Source organism: Coregonus lavaretus (genome assembly GCF_964263955.1).
Source record: "Coregonus lavaretus genome assembly, chromosome: 1".
In the NCBI taxonomy this organism is placed as follows: Eukaryota; Metazoa; Chordata; class Actinopteri; order Salmoniformes; family Salmonidae; genus Coregonus; species Coregonus lavaretus.
Window position 1 is genome coordinate 93,777,777 of NC_139988.1, and position 23,659 is coordinate 93,801,435.

Sequence of the window (23,659 nt, forward strand, 5' to 3'; positions counted from 1 at the left end):
ACTACAAACTAGAGATCCAGAAACACCACTGACTACAAACTAGAGATCCAGAAACACCACAGACTACAAACTAGAGATCCAGAAACACCACAGACTACAAACTAGAGATCCAGAAACACCACTGACTACAAACTAAAGATCCAGAAACACCACCGACTAAACTAGAGATCCAGAAACACCACAGACTACAAACTAAAGATCCAGAAACACCACAGACTGCAAACTAAAGATCCAGAAACACCACAGACTACAAACTAAAGATCCAGAAACACCACAGACTACAAACTAGAGATCCAGAAACACCACAGACTACAAACTAGAGATCCAGAAACACCACAGACTACAAACTAAAGATCCAGAAACACAACAGACTACAAACTAGAGATCCAGAAACACCAGAGACACCACAGACTATAAACTACAGATCCAGAGACACCACAGACTACAAACTAGAGATCCAGAAACACCACAGACTAAACTAGAGATCCAGAAACACCACAGACTAAACTAGAGATCCAGAAACACCAAACACACCACATACTACAAACTAGAGTTCAAGAAACACCAGAGACAACACAGACTACAAACTAGAGATCCATAAACACCACAGACTACAAACTAGAGATCCAGAAACACCACTGACTACAAACTAGAGATCCACAGACACCAAATACACCACAGACTACAAACTAGAGATCCAGAAACACCACAGACTAAACTAGAGATCCAGAAACACCACAGACTAAACTAGAGATCCAGAAACACCAAACACACCACATACTACAAACTAGAGTTCAAGAAACACCAGAGACAACACAGACTACAAACTAGAGATCCATAAACACAACAGACTACAAACTAGAGATCCAGAAACACCACTGACTACAAACTAGAGATCCACAGACACCAAATACACCACAGACTACAAACTAGAGATCCAGAAACACCACAGACTAAACTAGAGATCCAGAAACACCACTGACTACAAACTAAAGATCCAGAAACACCACAGACTAAACTAGAGATCCAGAAACACCACAGAATACAAACTAAAGATCCAGAAACACCACAGACTGCAAACTAAAGATCCAGAAACACCACAGACTACAAACTAAAGATCCAGAAACACCACAGACTACAAACTAGAGATTCAGAAACACCACAGACTACAAACTAGAGATCCAGAAACACCACAGACTACAAACTAAAAGATCCAGAAACACCACAGACTACAAACTAGAGATCCAGAAACACCACAGACTACAAACTAGAGATCCAGAAACACCAGAGACACCACAGACTAAACTAGAGATCCAGAAACACCACTGACTACAAACTAAAGATCCAGAAACACCACAGACTAAACTAGAGATCCAGAAACACCACAGACTACAAACTAAAGATCCAGAAACACCACAGACTGCAAACTAAAGATCCAGAAACACCACAGACTACAAACTAGAGATCCAGAAACACCACTGACTACAAACTAAAGATCCAGAAACACCACAGACTAAACTAGAGATCCAGAAACACCACAGACTACAAACTAAAGATCCAGAAACACCAGAGACTACAAACTAGAGATCCAGAAACACCACAGACTACAAACTAGAGATCCAGAAACACCACAGACTACAAACTAGAGATCCAGAAACACCACAGACTACAAACTAGAGATCCAGAAACACCACAGACTACAAACTAGAGATCCAGAAACACCACAGACTACAGACTAGAGATCCAGAAACACCACAGACTACAAACTAGAGATCCAGAAACACCACTGACTACAAACTAGAGGTCCAGAAACACCACAGACTACAAACTAGAGATCCAGAAACACCACTGACTACAAACTAAAGATCCAGAAACACCACCGACTAAACTAGAGATCCAGAAACACCACAGACTACAAACTAAAGATCCAGAAACACCACAGACTGCAAACTAAAGATCCAGAAACACCACAGACTACAAACTAAAGATCCAGAAACACCACAGACTACAAACTAGAGATCCAGAAACACCACAGACTACAAACTAGAGATCTAGAAACACCATAGACTACAAACTAAAGATCCAGAAACACAACAGACTACAAACTAGAGATCCAGAAACACCAGAGACACCACAGACTATAAACTACAGATCCAGAGACACCACAGACTACAAACTAGAGATCCAGAAACACCACAGACTACACTAGAGATCCAGAAACACCACAGACTAAACTAGAGATCCAGAAACACCACAGACTAAACTAGAGATCCAGAAACACCAAACACACCACATACTACAAACTAGAGTTCAAGAAACACCAGAGACAACACAGACTACAAACTAGAGATCCATAAACACCACAGACTACAAACTAGAGATCCAGAAACACCACTGACTACAAACTAGAGATCCACAGACACCAAATACACCACAGACTACAAACTAGAGATCCAGAAACACCACAGACTAAACTAGAGATCCAGAAACACCACAGACTAAACTAGAGATCCAGAAACACCAAACACACCACATACTACAAACTAGAGTTCAAGAAACACCAGAGACAACACAGACTACAAACTAGAGATCCATAAACACAACAGACTACAAACTAGAGATCCAGAAACACCACTGACTACAAACTAGAGATCCACAGACACCAAATACACCACAGACTACAAACTAGAGATCCAGAAACACCACAGACACCACAGACTACAAACTAGAGATCCAGAAACACCAGAGACACCACAGACTACAAACTAGAGATCCAGAAACACTAAATACACCACAGACTACAAACTAGAGATCCAGAAACACCACAGACACCACAGACTACAAACTAGAGATCCAGAAACAAAACATACTACAAGCTAGAGATCCAGAAACACCACAGACACCACAGACCACAAACCACAAACTAGAGATTCAGACACACCACATACTACAAACCAGAGATCCAGAGCCACCAGAGACACCAAAGACTACAAAGTAGAGATCCAGAAACACCACAGACACCACAGACTACAAACTAGAGATCCAGAAACACCACAGACTACAAACTAGAGATCCAGAAACACCACAGACTACAAACTAGAGATCCAGAAACACCACAGACAACAAACTAAAGATCCAGAAACACCACAGACTACAAACTAGAGATCCAGAGACACCAGAGACACCACAGACTACAAACTAGAGATCCAGAAACACCACAGACTAAACTAGAGATCCAGAAACACCACAGACTAAACTAGAGATCCAGAAACACCAAACACACCACATACTACAAACTAGAGTTCAAGAAACACCAGAGACAACACAGACTACAAACTAGATATCCAGAAACACCACTGACTACAAACTAGAGATCCACAGACACCAGAGACACAACAGACTACAAACTAGAGATCCAGAAACACCATAGACACTAGACTACAAACTAGAGATCCAGAAACACCAAATACACCACAGACTACAAACTAGAGATCCAGAAACACCACAGACACCACAGACTACAAACTAGAGATCCAGAAACACCAGAGACACCACAGACTACAAACAAAAGATCCAGAAACACCAAATACACCAAAGACTACAAACTAGAGATCCAGAAACACCAAATACACCACAGACTACAAACTAGACATCCAGAAACACCACAGACTACAAACTAAAGATCCAGAAACACCAGAGACATCACAGACTACAAACTAGAGATCCAGAAACACCACAGACTACAAACTAGAGATCCAGAAACACCACAGACTACAAACTAGAGATCCAGAAACACCACAGACTACAAACTAGAGATCCAGAAACACCACTGACTACAAACTAGAGATCCAGAAACACCACAGACTACAGACTAGAGATCCAGAAACACCACAGACTACAAACTAGAGATCCAGAAACACCACTGACTACAAACTAGAGATCCAGAAACACCACAGACTACAAACTAGAGATCCAGAAACACCACAGACTACAAACTAGAGATCCAGAAACACCACTGACTACAAACCAGAGATCCAGAAACACCAAAGACTACAGACTAGAGATCCAGAAACACCACAGACTACAAACTAAAGATCCAGAAACACCACAGACTGCAAACTAAAGATCCAGAAACACCACAGACTACAAACTAAAGATCCAGAAACACCACAAACTACAAACTAGAGATCCAGAAACACCAAAGACTACAAACTAGAGATCAAGAAACACCACAGACTACAAACTAAAGATCCAGAAACACAACAGACTACAAACTAGAGATCCAGAAACACCAGAGACACCACAGACTATAAACTACAGATCCAGAGACACCACAGACTACAAACTAGAGATCCAGAAACACCACAGACTAAACTAGAGATCCAGAAACACCACAGACTAAACTAGAGATCCAGAAACACCACAGACTAAACTAGAGATCCAGAAACACCAAACACACCACATACTACAAACTAGAGTTCAAGAAACACCAGAGACAACACAGACTACAAACTAGAGATCCATAAACACCACAGACTACAAACTAGAGATCCAGAAACACCACTGACTACAAACTAGAGATCCACAGACACCAAATACACCACAGACTACAAACTAGAGATCCAGAAACACCACAGACTAAACTAGAGATCCAGAAACACCACAGACTAAACTAGAGATCCAGAAACACCACTGACTACAAACTAAAGATCCAGAAACACCACAGACTAAACTAGAGATCCAGAAACACCACAGACTACAAACTAAAGATCCAGAAACACCACAGACTGCAAACTAAAGATCCAGAAACACCACAGACTACAAACTAGAGATCCAGAAACACCACTGACTACAAACTAAAGATCCAGAAACACCACAGACTAAACTAGAGATCCAGAAACACCACAGACTACAAACTAAAGATCCAGAAACACCACAGACTGCAAACTAAAGATCCAAAAACACCACAGACTACAAACTAAAGATCCAGAAACACCAGAGACTACAAACTAGAGATCGAGAAACACCACAGACTACAAACTAGAGATCCAGAAACACCACAGACTACAAACTAGAGATCCAGAAACACCACAGACTACAAACTAGAGATCCAGAAACACCACTGACTACAAACTAGAGATCCAGAAACACCACAGACTACAGACTAGAGATCCAGAAACACCACAGACTACAAACTAGAGATCCAGAAACACCACTGACTACAAACTAGAGATCCAGAAACACCACAGACTACAAACTAGAGATCCAGAAACACCACTGACTACAAACTAAAGATCCAGAAACACCACCGACTAAACTAGAGATCCAGAAACACCACAGACTACAAACTAAAGATCCAGAAACACCACAGACTGCAAACTAAAGACCCAGAAAAACCACAGACTACAAACTAAAGATCCAGAAACACCACAGACTACAAACTAGAGATCCAGAAACACCACAGACTACAAACTAGAGATCCAGAAACACCACAGACTACAAACTAAAGATCCAGAAACACAACAGACTACAAACTAGAGATCCAGAAACACCAGAGACACCACAGACTATAAACTACAGATCCAGAGACACCACAGACTACAAACTAGAGATCCAGAAACACCACAGACTAAACTAGAGATCCAGAAACACCACAGACTAAACTAGAGATCCAGAAACACCACAGACTAAACTAGAGATCCAGAAACACCAAACACACCACATACTACAAACTAGAGTTCAAGAAACACCAGAGACAACACAGACTACAAACTAGAGATCCATAAACACCACAGACTACAAACTAGAGATCCAGAAACACCACTGACTACAAACTAGAGATCCACAGACACCAAATACACCACAGACTACAAACTAGAGATCCAGAAACACCACAGACTAAACTAGAGATCCAGAAACACCACAGACTAAACTAGAGATCCAGAAACACCAAACACACCACATACTACAAACTAGAGTTCAAGAAACACCAGAGACAACACAGACTACAAACTAGAGATCCATAAACACCACAGACTACAAACTAGAGATCCAGAAACACCACTGACTACAAACTACAGATCCACAGACACCAAATACACCACAGACTACAAACTAGAGATCCAGAAACACCACAGACACCACAGACTACAAACTAGAGATCCATAAACACCACAGACTACAAACTAGATATCCAGAAACACCACTGACTACAAACTAGAGATCCACAGACACCAGAGACACAACAGACTACAAACTAGAGATCCAGAAACACCATAGACACTAGACTACAAACTAGAGATCCAGAAACACCAAATACACCACAGACTACAAACTAGAGATCCAGAAACACCACAGACACCACAGACTACAAACTAGAGATCCAGAAACACCAGAGACACCACAGACTACAAACAAAAGATCCAGAAACACCAAATACACCAAAGACTACAAACTAGAGATCCAGAAACACCAAATACACCACAGACTACAAACTAGACATCCAGAAACACCACAGACTACAAACTAAAGATCCAGAAACACCAGAGACATCACAGACTACAAACTGGAGATCCAGAAACACCACAGACTACAAACTAGAGATCCAGAAACACCACAGACTACAAACTAGAGATCCAGAAACACCACAGACTACAAACTAGAGATCCAGAAACACCACAGACTACAAACTAGAGATCCAGAAACACCACTGACTACAAACTAGAGATCCAGAAACACCACAGACTAGAGATCCAGAAACACCACAGACTACAAACTAGAGATCCAGAAACACCACTGACTACAAACTAGAGATCCAGAAACACCACTGACTACAAACTAGAGATCCAGAAACACCACTGACTACAAACTAAAGATCCAGAAACACCACCGACTAAACTAGAGATCCAGAAACACCACAGACTACAAACTAAAGATCCAGAAACACCACAGACTACAAACTAAAGATCCAGAAACACCACAGACTACAAACTAGAGATCCAGAAACACCACAGACTACAAACTAGAGATCCAGAAACACCACAGACTACAAACTAAAGATCCAGAAACACAACAGACTACAAACTAGAGATCCAGAAACACCAGAGACACCACAGACTATAAACTACATATCCAGAGACACCACAGACTACAAACTAGAGATCCAGAAACACCACAGACTAAACTAGAGATCCAGAAACACCACAGACTAAACTAGAGATCCAGAAACACCACAGACTACAAACTAGAGATCCAGAAACACCACTGACTACAAACTAGAGATCCAGAAACACCACTGACTACAAACTAGAGATCCAGAAACACCAAACACACCACATACTACAAACTAGAGTTCAAGAAACACCAGAGACAACACAGACTACAAACTAGAGATCCATAAACACCACAGACTACAAACTAGAGATCCAGAAACACCACTGACTACAAACTAGAGATCCACAGACACCAAATACACCACAGACTACAAACTAGAGATCCAGAAACACCACAGACTAAACTAGAGATCCAGAAACACCACAGACTAAACTAGAGATCCAGAAACACCAAACACACCACATACTACAAACTAGAGTTCAAGAAACACCAGAGACAACACAGACTACAAACTAGAGATCCATAAACACCACAGACTACAAACTAGAGATCCAGAAACACCACTGACTACAAACTAGAGATCCACAGACACCAAATACACCACAGACTACATACTAGAGATCCAGAAACACCACAGACACCACAGACTACAAACTAGAGATCCAGAAACACCAGAGACACCACAGACTACAAACTAGAGATCCAGAAACACTAAATACACCACAGACTACAAACTAGAGATCCAGAAACACCACAGACACCACAGACTACAAACTAGAGATCCAGAAACAAAACATACTACAAGCTAGAGATCCAGAAACACCACAGACACCACAGACCACAAACCACAAACTAGAGATCCAGACACACCACATACTACAAACCAGAGATCCAGAGCCACCAGAGACACCAAAGACTACAAAGTAGAGATCCAGAAACACCACAGACACCACAGACTACAAACTAGAGATCCAGAAACACCACAGACTACAAACTAGAGATCCAGAAACACCACAGACTACAAACTAGAGATCCAGAAACACCACAGACAACAAACTAAAGATCCAGAAACACCACAGACTACAAACTAGAGATCCAGAGACACCAGAGACACCACAGACTACAAACTAGAGATCCAGAAACACCACAGACTAAACTAGAGATCCAGAAACACCACAGACTAAACTAGAGATCCAGAAACACCAAACACACCACATACTACAAACTAGAGTTCAAGAAACACCAGAGACAACACAGACTACAAACTAGAGATCCATAAACACCACAGACTACAAACTAGATATCCAGAAACACCACTGACTACAAACTAGAGATCCACAGACACCAGAGACACAACAACCTACAAACTAGAGATCCAGAAACACCATAGACACTAGACTACAAACTAGAGATCCAGAAACACCAAATACACCACAGACTACAAACTAGAGATCCAGAAACACCACAGACACCACAGACTACAAACTAGAGATCCAGAAACACCAGAGACACCACAGACTACAAACAAAAGATCCAGAAACACCAAATACACCAAAGACTACAAACTAGAGATCCAGAAACACCAAATACACCACAGACTACAAACTAGACATCCAGAAACACCACAGACTACAAACTAAAGATCCAGAAACACCAGAGACATCACAGACTACAAACTAGAGATCCAGAAACACCACAGACTACAAACTAGAGATCCAGAAACACCACAGACTACAAACTAGAGATCCAGAAACACCACAGACTACAAACTAGAGATCCAGAAACACCACAGACTACAAACTAGAGATCCAGAAACACCACTGACTACAAACTAGAGATCCAGAAACACCACAGACTACAGACTAGAGATCCAGAAACACCAGAGACACCACAGACTAAACTAGAGATCCAGAAACACCACTGACTACAAACTAAAGATCCAGAAACACCACAGACTAAACTAGAGATCCAGAAACACCACAGACTACAAACTAAAGATCCAGAAACACCACAGACTGCAAACTAAAGATCCAGAAACACCACAGACTACAAACTATTGATCCAGAAACACCACTGACTACAAACTAAAGATCCAGAAACACCACAGACTAAACTAGAGATCCAGAAACACCACAGACTACAAACTAAAGATCCAGAAACACCACAGAATGCAAACTAAAGATCCAGAAACACCACAGACTACAAACTAAAGATCCAGAAACACCAGAGACTACAAACTAGAGATCCAGAAACACCACAGACTACAAACTAGAGATCCAGAAACACCACAGACTACAAACTAGAGATCCAGAAACACCACAGACTACAAACTAGAGATCCAGAAACACCACAGACTACAGACTAGAGATCCAGAAACACCACAGACTACAAACTAGAGATCCAGAAACACCACTGACTACAAACTAGAGATCCAGAAACACCACAGACTACAGACTAGAGATCCAGAAACACCACAGACTACAAACTAGAGATCCAGAAACACCACTGACTACAAACTAGAGATCCAGAAACACCACAGACTACAAACTAGAGATCCAGAAACAACACTGACTACAAACTAAAGATCCAGAAACACCACCGACTAAACTAGAGATCCAGAAACACCACAGACTACAAACTAAAGATCCAGAAACACCACAGACTGCAAACTAAAGATCCAGAAACACCACAGACTACAAACTAAAGATCCAGAAACACCACAGACTACAAACTAGAGATCCAGAAACACCACAGACTACAAACTAGAGATCCAGAAACACCACAGACTACAAACTAAAAGATCCAGAAACACCACAGACTACAAACTAAAGATCCAGAAACACCAGAGACTACAAACTAGAGATCCAGAAACACCACAGACTACAAACTAGAGATCCAGAAACACCACAGACTACAAACTAGAGATCCAGAAACACCACAGACTACAAACTAGAGATCCAGAAACACCACTGACTACAAACTAGAGATCCAGAAACACCACAGACTACAAACTAGAGATCCAGAAACACCACTGACTACAAACTAGACATCCAGAAACACCACTGACTACAAACTAGAGATCCAGAAACACCACTGACTACAAACTAAAGATCCAGAAACACCACCGACTAAACTAGAGATCCAGAAACACCACAGACTACAAACTAAAGATCCAGAAACACCACAGACTGCAAACTAATGATCCAGAAACACCACAGACTACAAACTAAAGATCCAGAAACACCACAGACTACAAACTAGAGATCCAGAAACACCACAGACTACAAACTAGAGATCCAGAAACACCACAGACACCACAGACTACAAACTAGAGATCCAGAAACACCAGAGACACCACAGACTACAAACAAAAGATCCAGAAACACCAAATACACCAAAGACTACAAACTAGAGATCCAGAAACACCAAATACACCACAGACTACAAACTAGACATCCAGAAACACCACAGACTACAAACTAAAGATCCAGAAACACCAGAGACATCACAGACTACAAACTAGAGATCCAGAAACACCACAGACTACAAACTAGAGATCCAGAAACACCACAGACTACAAACTAGAGATCCAGAAACACCACAGACTACAAACTAGAGATCCAGAAACACCACAGACTACAAACTAGAGATCCAGAAACACCACTGACTACAAACTAGAGATCCAGAAACACCACAGACTACAGACTAGAGATCCAGAAACACCACAGACTACAAACTAGAGATCCAGAAACACCACTGACTACAAACTAGAGATCCAGAAACAACACTGACTACAAACTAGAGATCCAGAAACACCACTGACTACAAACTAAAGATCCAGAAACACCACCGACTAAACTAGAGATCCAGAAACACCACAGACTACAAACTAAAGATCCAGAAACACCACAGACTACAAACTAAAGATCCAGAAACACCACAGACTACAAACTAGAGATCCAGAAAGACCACAGACTACAAACTAAAAGATCCAGAAACACCACAAACTACAAACTAGAGATCCAGAAACACCACAGACTACAAACTAGAGATCCAGAAACACCACTGACTACAAACTAAAGATCCAGAAACACCACAGACTAAACTAGAGATCCAGAAACACCACTGACTACAAACTAAAGATCCAGAAACACCACAGACTAAACTAGAGACCCAGAAACACCACTGACTACAAACTAAAGATCCAGAAACACCACAGACTAAACTAGAGATCCAGAAACACCACTGACTACAAACTAAAGATCCAGAAACACCACAGACTAAACTAGAGATCCAGAAACACCACAGACTACAAACTAAAGATCCAGAAACACCACAGACTGCAAACTAAAGATCCAGAAACACCACAGACTACAAACTAAAGATCCAGAAACACCACAAACTACAAAATAGAGATTCAGAAACACCACAGACTACAAACTAGAGATCCAGAAACACCACAGACTACAAACTAGAGATCCAGAAACACCACAGACTACAAACTAGAGATCCAGAAACACCAGAGACACCACAGACTAAACTAGAGATCCAGAAACACCACTGACTACAAACTAAAGATCCAGAAACACCACAGACTAAACTAGAGATCCAGAAACACCACAGACTACAAACTAAAGATCCAGAAACACCACAGACTGCAAACTAAAGATCCAGAAACACCACAGACTACAAACTATTGATCCAGAAACACCACTGACTACAAACTAAAGATCCAGAAACACCACAGACTAAACTAGAGATCCAGAAACACCACAGACTACAAACTAAAGATCCAGAAACACCACAGAATGCAAACTAAAGATCCAGAAACACCACAGACTACAAACTAAAGATCCAGAAACACCAGAGACTACAAACTAGAGATCCAGAAACACCACAGACTACAAACTAGAGATCCAGAAACACCACAGACTACAAACTAGAGATCCAGAAACACCACAGACTACAAACTAGAGATCCAGAAACACCACTGACTACAAACTAGAGATCCAGAAACACCACAGACTACAGACTAGAGATCCAGAAACACCACAGACTACAAACTAGAGATCCAGAAACACCACTGACTACAAACTAGAGATCCAGAAACACCACAGACTACAAACTAGAGATCCAGAAACACCACAGACTAAACTAGAGATCCAGAAACACCACAGACTAAACTAGAGATCCAGAAACACCACAGACTAAACTAGAGATCCAGAAACACCAAACACACCACATACTACAAACTAGAGTTCAAGAAACACCAGAGACAACACAGACTACAAACTAGAGATCCATAAACACCACAGACTACAAACTAGAGATCCAGAAACACCACTGACTACAAACTAGAGATCCACAGACACCAAATACACCACAGACTACAAACTAGAGATCCAGAAACACCACAGACTAAACTAGAGATCCAGAAACACCACAGACTAAACTAGAGATCCAGAAACACCACTGACTACAAACTAAAGATCCAGAAACACCACAGACTAAACTAGAGATCCAGAAACACCACAGACTACAAACTAAAGATCCAGAAACACCACAGACTGCAAACTAAAGATCCAGAAACACCACAGACTACAAACTAGAGATCCAGAAACACCACTGACTACAAACTAAAGATCCAGAAACACCACAGACTAAACTAGAGATCCAGAAACACCACAGACTACAAACTAAAGATCCAGAAACACCACAGACTGCAAACTAAAGATCCAAAAACACCACAGACTACAAACTAAAGATCCAGAAACACCAGAGACTACAAACTAGAGATCGAGAAACACCACAGACTACAAACTAGAGATCCAGAAACACCACAGACTACAAACTAGAGATCCAGAAACACCACAGACTACAAACTAGAGATCCAGAAACACCACTGACTACAAACTAGAGATCCAGAAACACCACAGACTACAGACTAGAGATCCAGAAACACCACAGACTACAAACTAGAGATCCAGAAACACCACTGACTACAAACTAGAGATCCAGAAACACCACAGACTACAAACTAGAGATCCAGAAACACCACTGACTACAAACTAAAGATCCAGAAACACCACCGACTAAACTAGAGATCCAGAAACACCACAGACTACAAACTAAAGATCCAGAAACACCACAGACTGCAAACTAAAGACCCAGAAACACCACAGACTACAAACTAAAGATCCAGAAACACCACAGACTACAAACTAGAGATCCAGAAACACCACAGACTACAAACTAGAGATCCAGAAACACCACAGACTACAAACTAAAGATCCAGAAACACAACAGACTACAAACTAGAGATCCAGAAACACCAGAGACACCACAGACTATAAACTACAGATCCAGAGACACCACAGACTACAAACTAGAGATCCAGAAACACCACAGACTAAACTAGAGATCCAGAAACACCACAGACTAAACTAGAGATCCAGAAACACCACAGACTAAACTAGAGATCCAGAAACACCAAACACACCACATACTACAAACTAGAGTTCAAGAAACACCAGAGACAACACAGACTACAAACTAGAGATCCATAAACACCACAGACTACAAACTAGAGATCCAGAAACACCACTGACTACAAACTAGAGATCCACAGACACCAAATACACCACAGACTACAAACTAGAGATCCAGAAACACCACAGACTAAACTAGAGATCCAGAAACACCACAGACTAAACTAGAGATCCAGAAACACCAAACACACCACATACTACAAACTAGAGTTCAAGAAACACCAGATACAACACAGACTACAAACTAGAGATCCATAAACACCACAGACTACAAACTAGAGATCCAGAAACACCACTGACTACAAACTACAGATCCACAGACACCAAATACACCACAGACTACAAACTAGAGATCCAGAAACACCACAGACACCACAGACTACAAACTAGAGATCCATAAACACCACAGACTACAAACTAGATATCCAGAAACACCACTGACTACAAACTAGAGATCCACAGACACCAGAGACACAACAGACTACAAACTAGAGATCCAGAAACACCATAGACACTAGACTACAAACTAGATATCCAGAAACACCAAATACACCACAGACTACAAACTAGAGATCCAGAAACACCACAGACACCACAGACTACAAACTAGAGATCCAGAAACACCAGAGACACCACAGACTACAAACAAAAGATCCAGAAACACCAAATACACCAAAGACTACAAACTAGAGATCCAGAAACACCAAATACACCACAGACTACAAACTAGACATCCAGAAACACCACAGACTACAAACTAAAGATCCAGAAACACCAGAGACATCACAGACTACAAACTAGAGATCCAGAAACACCACAGACTACAAACTAGAGATCCAGAAACACCACAGACTACAAACTAGAGATCCAGAAACACCACAGACTACAAACTAGAGATCCAGAAACACCACAGACTACAAACTAGAGATCCAGAAACACCACTGACTACAAACTAGAGATCCAGAAACACCACAGACTAGAGATCCAGAAACACCACAGACTACAAACTAGAGATCCAGAAACACCACTGACTACAAACTAGAGATCCAGAAACACCACTGACTACAAACTAGAGATCCAGAAACACCACTGACTACAAACTAAAGATCCAGAAACACCACCGACTAAACTAGAGATCCAGAAACACCACAGACTACAAACTAAAGATCCAGAAACACCACAGACTACAAACTAAAGATCCAGAAACACCACAGACTACAAACTAGAGATCCAGAAACACCACAGACTACAAACTAGAGATCCAGAAACACCACAGACTACAAACTAAAGATCCAGAAACACAACAGACTACAAACTAGAGATCCAGAAACACCAGAGACACCACAGACTATAAACTACATATCCAGAGACACCACAGACTACAAACTAGAGATCCAGAAACACCACAGACTAAACTAGAGATCCAGAAACACCACAGACTAAACTAGAGATCCAGAAACACCACAGACTACAAACTAGAGATCCAGAAACACCACTGACTACAAACTAGAGATCCAAAACACCACTGACTACAAACTAGAGATCCAGAAACACCAAACACACCACATACTACAAACTAGAGTTCAAGAAACACCAGAGACAACACAGACTACAAACTAGAGATCCATAAACACCACAGACTACAAACTAGAGATCCAGAAACACCACTGACTACAAACTAGAGATCCACAGACACCAAATACACCACAGACTACAAACTAGAGATCCAGAAACACCACAGACTAAACTAGAGATCCAGAAACACCACAGACTAAACTAGAGATCCAGAAACACCAAACACACCACATACTACAAACTAGAGTTCAAGAAACACCAGAGACAACACAGACTACAAACTAGAGATCCATAAACACCACAGACTACAAACTAGAGATCCAGAAACACCACTGACTACAAACTAGAGATCCACAGGCACCAAATACACCACAGACTACAAACTAGAGATCCAGAAACACCACAGACACCACAGACTACAAACTAGAGATCCAGAAACACCAGAGACACCACAGACTACAAACTAGAGATCCAGAAACACTAAATACACCACAGACTACAAACTAGAGATCCAGAAACACCACAGACACCACAGACTACAAACTAGAGATCCAGAAACAAAACATACTACAAGCTAGAGATCCAGAAACACCACAGACACCACAGACCACAAACCACAAACTAGAGATCCAGACACACCAAATACACCACAGACTACAAACTAGACATCCAGAAACACCACAGACTACAAACTAAAGATCCAGAAACACCAGAGACATCACAGACTACAAACTAGAGATCCAGAAACACCACAGACTACAAACTAGAGATCCAGAAACACCACTGACTACAAACTAGAGATCCAGAAACACCACTGACTACAAACTAGAGATCCAGAAACACCACTGACTACAAACTAAAGATCCAGAAACACCACCGACTAAACTAGAGATCCAGAAACACCACAGACTACAAACTAAAGATCCAGAAACACCACAGACTACAAACTAAAGATCCAGAAACACCACAGACTACAAACTAGAGATCCAGAAACACCACAGACTACAAACTAGAGATCCAGAAACACCACAGACTACAAACTAAAGATCCAGAAACACAACAGACTACAAACTAGAGATCCAGAAACACCAGAGACACCACAGACTATAAACTACATATCCAGAGACACCACAGACTACAAACTAGAGATCCAGAAACACCACAGACTAAACTAGAGATCCAGAAACACCACAGACTAAACTAGAGATCCAGAAACACCACAGACTACAAACTAGAGATCCAGAAACACCACTGACTACAAACTAGAGATCCAGAAACACCACTGACTACAAACTAGAGATCCAGAAACACCAAACACACCACATACTACAAACTAGAGTTCAAGAAACACCAGAGACAACACAGACTACAAACTAGAGATCCATAAACACCACAGACTACAAACTAGAGATCCAGAAACACCACTGACTACAAACTAGAGATCCACAGACACCAAATACACCACAGACTACAAACTAGAGATCCAGAAACACCACAGACTAAACTAGAGATCCAGAAACACCACAGACTAAACTAGAGATCCAGAAACACCAAACACACCACATACTACAAACTAGAGTTCAAGAAACACCAGAGACAACACAGACTACAAACTAGAGATCCATAAACACCACAGACTACAAACTAGAGATCCAGAAACACCACTGACTACAAACTAGAGATCCACAGACACCAAATACACCACAGACTACAAACTAGAGATCCAGAAACACCACAGACACCACAGACTACAAACTAGAGATCCAGAAACACCAGAGACACCACAGACTACAAACTAGAGATCCAGAAACACTAAATACACCACAGACTACAAACTAGAGATCCAGAAACACCACAGACACCACAGACTACAAACTAGAGATCCAGAAACAAAACATACTACAAGCTAGAGATCCAGAAACACCACAGACACCACAGACCACAAACCACAAACTAGAGATCCAGACACACCACATACTACAAACCAGAGATCCAGAGCCACCAGAGACACCAAAGACTACAAAGTAGAGATCCAGAAACACCACAGACACCACAGACTACAAACTAGAGATCCAGAAACACCACAGACTACAAACTAGAGATCCAGAAACACCACAGACTACAAACTAGAGATCCAGAAACACCACAGACAACAAACTAAAGATCCAGAAACACCACAGACTACAAACTAGAGATCCAGATACACCAGAGACACCACAGACTACAAACTAGAGATCCAGAAACACCACAGACTAAACTAGAGATCCAGAAACACCACAGACTAAACTAGAGATCCAGAAACACCAAACACACCACATACTACAAACTAGAGTTCAAGAAACACCAGAGACAACACAGACTACAAACTAGAGATCCATAAACACCACAGACTACAAACTAGATATCCAGAAACACCACTGACTACAAACTAGAGATCCACAGACACCAGAGACACAACAACCTACAAACTAGAGATCCAGAAACACCATAGACACTAGACTACAAACTAGAGATCCAGAAACACCAAATACACCACAGACTACAAACTAGAGATCCAGAAACACCACAGACACCACAGACTACAAACTAGAGATCCAGAAACACCAGAGACACCACAGACTACAAACAAAAGATCCAGAAACACCAAATACACCAAAGACTACAAACTAGAGATCCAGAAACACCAAATACACCACAGACTACAAACTAGACATCCAGAAACACCACAGACTACAAACTAAAGATCCAGAAACACCAGAGACATCACAGACTACAAACTAGAGATCCAGAAACACCACAGACTACAAACTAGAGATCCAGAAACACCACAGACTACAAACTAGAGATCCAGAAACACCACAGACTACAAACTAGAGATCCAGAAACACCACAGACTACAAACTAGAGATCCAGAAACACCACTGACTACAAACTAGAGATCCAGAAACACCACAGACTACAGACTAGAGATCCAGAAACACCACAGACTACAAACTAGAGATCCAGAAACACCACTGACTACAAACTAGAGATCCAGAAACAACACTGACTACAAACTAGAGATCCAGAAACACCACTGACTACAAACTAAAGATCCAGAAACACCACCGACTAAACTAGAGATCCAGAAACACCACAGACTACAAACTAAAGATCCAGAAACACCACAGACTACAAACTAAAGATCCAGAAACACCACAGACTACAAACTAGAGATCCAGAAAGACCACAGACTACAAACTAAAAGATCCAGAAACACCACAAACTACAAACTAGAGATCCAGAAACACCACAGACTACAAACTAGAGATCCAGAAACACCACTGACTACAAACTAAAGATCCAGAAACACCACAGACTAAACTAGAGATCCAGAAACACCACTGACTACAAACTAAAGATCCAGAAACACCACAGACTAAACTAGAGACCCAGAAACACCACTGACTACAAACTAAAGATCCAGAAACACCACAGACTAAACTAGAGATCCAGAAACACCACTGACTACAAACTAAAGATCCAGAAACACCACAGACTAAACTAGAGATCCAGAAACACCACAGACTACAAACTAAAGATCCAGAAACACCACAGACTGCAAACTAAAGATCCAGAAACACCACAGACTACAAACTAAAGATCCAGAAACACCACAAACTACAAAATAGAGATTCAGAAACACCACAGACTACAAACTAGAGATCCAGAAACACCACAGACTACAAACTAGAGATCCAGAAACACCACAGACTACAAACTAGAGATCCAGAAACACCAGAGACACCACAGACTAAACTAGAGATCCAGAAACACCACTGACTACAAACTAAAGATCCAGAAACACCACAGACTAAACTAGAGATCCAGAAACACCACAGACTACAAACTAAAGATCCAGAAACACCACAGACTGCAAACTAAAGATCCAGAAACACCACAGACTACAAACTATTGATCCAGAAACACCACTGACTACAAACTAAAGATCCAGAAACACCACAGACTAAACTAGAGATCCAGAAACACCACAGACTACAAACTAAAGATCCAGAAACACCACAGAATGCAAACTAAAGATCCAGAAACACCACAGACTACAAACTAAAGATCCAGAAACACCAGAGACTACAAACTAGAGATCCAGAAACACCACAGACTACAAACTAGAGATCCAGAAACACCACAGACTACAAACTAGAGATCCAGAAACACCACAGACTACAAACTAGAGATCCAGAAACACCACTGACTACAAACTAGAGATCCAGAAACACCACAGACTACAGACTAGAGATCCAGAAACACCACAGACTACAAACTAGAGATCCAGAAACAACACTGACTACAAACTAAAGATCCAGAAACACCACCGACTAAACTAGAGATCCAGAAACACCACAGACTACAAACTAAAGATCCAGAAACACCACAGACTGCAAACTAAAGATCCAGAAACACCACAGACTACAAACTAAAGATCCAGAAACACCACAGACTACAAACTAGAGATCCAGAAACACCACAGACTACAAACTAGAGATCCAGAAACACCACAGACTACAAACTAAAAGATCCAGAAACACCACAGACTACAAACTAAAGATCCAGAAACACCAGAGACTACAAACTAGAGATCCAGAAACACCACAGACTACAAACTAGAGATCCAGAAACACCACAGACTACAAACTAGAGATCCAGAAACACCACAGACTACAAACTAGAGATCCAGAAACACCACTGACTACAAACTAGAGATCCAGAAACACCACAGACTACAAACTAGAGATCCAGAAACACCACTGACTACAAACTAAAGATCCAGAAACACCACAGACTAAACTAGAGATCCAGAAACACCACAGACTACAAACTAAAGATCCAGAAACACCACAGAATGCAAACTAAAGATCCAGAAACACCACAGACTACAAACTAAAGATCCAGAAACACCAGAGACTACAAACTAGAGATCCAGAAACACCACAGACTACAAACTAGAGATCCAGAAACACCACAGACTACAAACTAGAGATCCAGAAACACCACAGACTACAAACTAGAGATCCAGAAACACCACTGACTACAAACTAGAGATCCAGAAACACCACAGACTACAGACTAGAGATCCAGAAACACCACAGACTACAAACTAGAGATCCAGAAACACCACTGACTACAAACTAGAGATCCAGAAACACCACAGACTACAAACTAGAGATCCAGAAACAACACTGACTACAAACTAAAGATCCAGAAACACCACCGACTAAACTAGAGATCCAGAAACACCACAGACTACAAACTAAAGATCCAGAAACACCACAGACTGCAAACTAAAGATCCAGAAACACCACAGACTACAAACTAAAGATCCAGAAACACCACAGACTACAAACTAGAGATCCAGAAACACCACAGACTACAAACTAGAGATCCAGAAACACCACAGACTACAAACTAAAAGATCCAGAAACACCACAGACTACAAACTAAAGATCCAGAAACACCAGAGACTACAAACTAGAGATCCAGAAACACCACAGACTACAAACTAGAGATCCAGAAACACCACAGACTACAAACTAGAGATCCAGAAACACCACAGACTACAAACTAGAGATCCAGAAACACCACTGACTACAAACTAGAGATCCAGAAACACCACAGACTACAAACTAGAGATCCAGAAACACCACAGACTACAAACTAAAGATCCAGAAACACCACAGACTACAAACTAGAGATCCAGAAACACCACAGACTACAAACTAGAGATCCAGAAACACCACAGACACCACAGACTACAAACTAGAGATCCAGAAACACCAGAGACACCACAGACTACAAACAAAAGATCCAGAAACACCAAATACACCAAAGACTACAAACTAGAGATCCAGAAACACCAAATACACCACAGACTACAAACTAGACATCCAGAAACACCACAGACTACAAACTAAAGATCCAGAAACACCAGAGACATCACAGACTACAAACTAGAGATCCAGAAACACCACAGACTACAAACTAGAGATCCAGAAACACCACAGACTACAAACTAGAGATCCAGAAACACCACAGACTACAAACTAGAGATCCAGAAACACCACAGACTACAAACTAGAGATCCAGAAACACCACTGACTACAAACTAGAGATCCAGAAACACCACAGACTACAGACTAGAGATCCAGAAACACCACAGACTACAAACTAGAGATCCAGAAACACCACTGACTACAAACTAGAGATCCAGAAACAACACTGACTACAAACTAGAGATCCAGAAACACCACTGACTACAAACTAAAGATCCAGAAACACCACCGACTAAACTAGAGATCCAGAAACACCACAGACTACAAACTAAAGATCCAGAAACACCACAGACTACAAACTAAAGATCCAGAAACACCACAGACTACAAACTAGAGATCCAGAAAGACCACAGACTACAAACTAAAAGATCCAGAAACACCACAAACTACAAACTAGAGATCCAGAAACACCACAGACTAACAACTAGAGATCCAGAAACACCACTGACTACAAACTAAAGATCCAGAAACACCACAGACTAAACTAGAGATCCAGAAACACCACTGACTACAAACTAAAGATCCAGAAACACCACAGACTAAACTAGAGACCCAGAAACACCACTGACTACAAACTAAAGATCCAGAAACACCACAGACTAAACTAGAGATCCAGAAACACCACTGACTACAAACTAAAGATCCAGAAACACCACAGACTAAACTAGAGATCCAGAAACACCACAGACTACAAACTAAAGATCCAGAAACACCACAGACTGCAAACTAAAGATCCAGAAACACCACAGACTACAAACTAAAGATCCAGAAACACCACAAACTACAAAATAGAGATTCAGAAACACCACAGACTACAAACTAGAGATCCAGAAACACCACAGACTACAAACTAGAGATCCAGAAACACCACAGACTACAAACTAGAGATCCAGAAACACCAGAGACACCACAGACTAAACTAGAGATCCAGAAACACCACTGACTACAAACTAAAGATCCAGAAACACCACAGACTAAACTAGAGATCCAGAAACACCACAGACTACAAACTAAAGATCCAGAAACACCACAGACTGCAAACTAAAGATCCAGAAACACCACAGACTACAAACTATTGATCCAGAAACACCACTGACTACAAACTAAAGATCCAGAAACACCACAGACTAAACTAGAGATCCAGAAACACCACAGACTACAAACTAAAGATCCAGAAACACCACAGAATGCAAACTAAAGATCCAGAAACACCACAGACTACAAACTAAAGATCCAGAAACACCAGAGACTACAAACTAGAGATCCAGAAACACCACAGACTACAAACTAGAGATCCAGAAACACCACAGACTACAAACTAGAGATCCAGAAACACCACAGACTACAAACTAGAGATCCAGAAACACCACTGACTACAAACTAGAGATCCAGAAACACCACAGACTACAGACTAGAGATCCAGAAACACCACAGACTACAAACTAGAGATCCAGAAACACCACTGACTACAAACTAGAGATCCAGAAACACCACAGACTACAAACTAGAGATCCAGAAACAACACTGACTACAAACTAAAGATCCAGAAACACCACCGACTACAAACTAGAGATCCACAGACACCAAATACACCACAGACTACAAACTAGAGATCCAGAAACACCACAGACTAAACTAGAGATCCAGAAACACCACAGACTAAACTAGAGATCCAGAAACACCAAACACACCACATACTACAAACTAGAGTTCAAGAAACACCAGAGACAACACAGACTACAAACTAGAGATCCATAAACACCACAGACTACAAACTAGAGATCCAGAAACACCACTGACTACAAACTAGAGATCCACAGACACCAAATACACCACAGACTACAAACTAGAGATCCAGAAACACCACAGACACCACAGACTACAAACTAGAGATCCAGAAACACCAGAGACACCACAGACTACAAACTAGAGATCCAGAAACACTAAATACACCACAGACTACAAACTAGAGATCCAGAAACACCACAGACACCACAGACTACAAACTAGAGATCCAGAAACAAAACATACTACAAGCTAGAGATCCAGAAACACCACAGACACCACAGACCACAAACCACAAACTAGAGATCCAGACACACCACATACTACAAACCAGAGATCCAGAGCCACCAGAGACACCAAAGACTACAAAGTAGAGATCCAGAAACACCACAGACACCACAGACTACAAACTAGAGATCCAGAAACACCACAGACTACAAACTAGAGATCCAGAAACACCACAGACTACAAACTAGAGATCCAGAAACACCACAGACAACAAACTAAAGATCCAGAAACACCACAGACTAC

General features: G+C 41.2%; 1 protein-coding gene across 1 annotated transcript in view; it reads right to left on the reverse strand.

Annotated features, from left to right (window-relative positions):
* Positions 1-23,659, reverse strand: part of LOC311134480 (egl nine homolog 1-like) — a gene marked incomplete at its 5' end in the record, with an annotated part of 115,054 nt that overhangs the window by 40,634 nt on the left and 50,761 nt on the right. The window lies entirely within an intron of this gene.